Genomic DNA, 1,483 nt, shown 5'->3' with positions numbered 1-1,483 from the left:
GATTCTTATTTCATACAATGATTGTGTTTTAACTCATTTCAGCAATTCACTAAACTGGGCCACCAAAACCTATCAGACCTGAGGTCACTAGACAGTTCTCACTGCAGCCACCTGGAGCACAAACCAGGCTGCCCTGAGTCTCTGCCACAATTGCCACCTCTGGACTGCTCACCAAGGCAATGGAGGCAGCACAGAGCAGATGCAGGCCAGCCAAGGAAACCCAAGGAGGAGGGGATGCTTTTCCCACCATGCTGAGCAGCAGCTTCTGTCCCACACTGCTGCTGCTGAGCCTGAGTGAGTGAACCCAGAGCAGGTGTGGGGCACACAGGGTCAAGGCAGTTCCACAGGGCTGCATCCAATGGGGTTGACAGCCAAAAGGATTCCCTGCCACCTGGGCTACTTAGAAATGCAGTCCTTCTGCAGAACGACCCCAGGCCAGGTGTGTGCCCAAGGGGCAGCAGGACGTGCCAGAGGTGGGTACTAAAGAGCAGGTGCAGGGCAGGGTGGGGCTGCACACTGTTGGCTGTGCACAAGGTGTGCAGGCTCTAGGTTGTTGCAGGGCAGGGGTGGGTGCTGACCAGTTCAGCAGGGCACATGCAAGGGCTCCCAGTCACATCCCACCATTCCCACAAACTTTTCACCACAAATCTCACAACCACACCCTTCCACACGCACAATCACACACCTCACAAACACCGCACTGACCCACACCCTGCCCCCCACAAACCGCATGTGCATCCCCTGCACACACATCCATGAGTCTGTGGGGGAAGCCCCATTCACTGCTATGCACACATCAAACTGAACACACCCCACAACCCACATCATAGTTTCATAGTTACTAGGGTCAGAAGGGACCTGAATAGATCATCTAGTCCGATGCCCTGTCATGGCAGGAAAGAGTACTGGGGTCAAACAACGCCAGCAATGTGTACATCTAGCCTCCTCTTAAAGACGTCACGCATGCCCCCAACCACCCTCCCCTTCCATACACCCCACAGCCCTCCCCCACAAACTCCATACCCACCCATACATCCCTCCACCCTCCCCTACACTCCACATCCACACACACACACCCACAAACCCCATACCCACCCTCCAACCCCCCACAAATCCCATATCCACCCATACCCCCCACACCAGGGGAAGAGCTAGACCAGGAATTCTTAAGTCAGCTCATGGAGGTAGTTAGGTCAAAGGACATGGTCATCATGGGGGACCTGAACTTCCCAGACATCTGCTGGGAAGAGCAGTCAGCCAGGTCTGACCGCTCACATAGGTTCCTAGCCAGAATGCAGGACCGCCATCTAACCCAGGAGGTGCACAGCCCCACCAGGGGAGATGACTTGTTGGACCTGGTGCTGGCCATGGGTGACGACCTGGTGAGGGGGCTGCAGGTGCTCGACCACCTGAGCGACAGTGATTATCGCCTGCTGAAATTCACCATCCAGTGCAAGGTGGCAAAGGCCTGCAGTAAGGCAGC

This window comes from Gavialis gangeticus, unplaced genomic scaffold, assembly GCF_001723915.1.
Source record: "Gavialis gangeticus isolate Ggan-Ray unplaced genomic scaffold, GavGan_comp1, whole genome shotgun sequence".
Lineage (NCBI taxonomy): Eukaryota > Metazoa > Chordata > Crocodylia > Gavialidae > Gavialis > Gavialis gangeticus.
Note: the sequence above shows the minus strand (reverse complement) of the source record.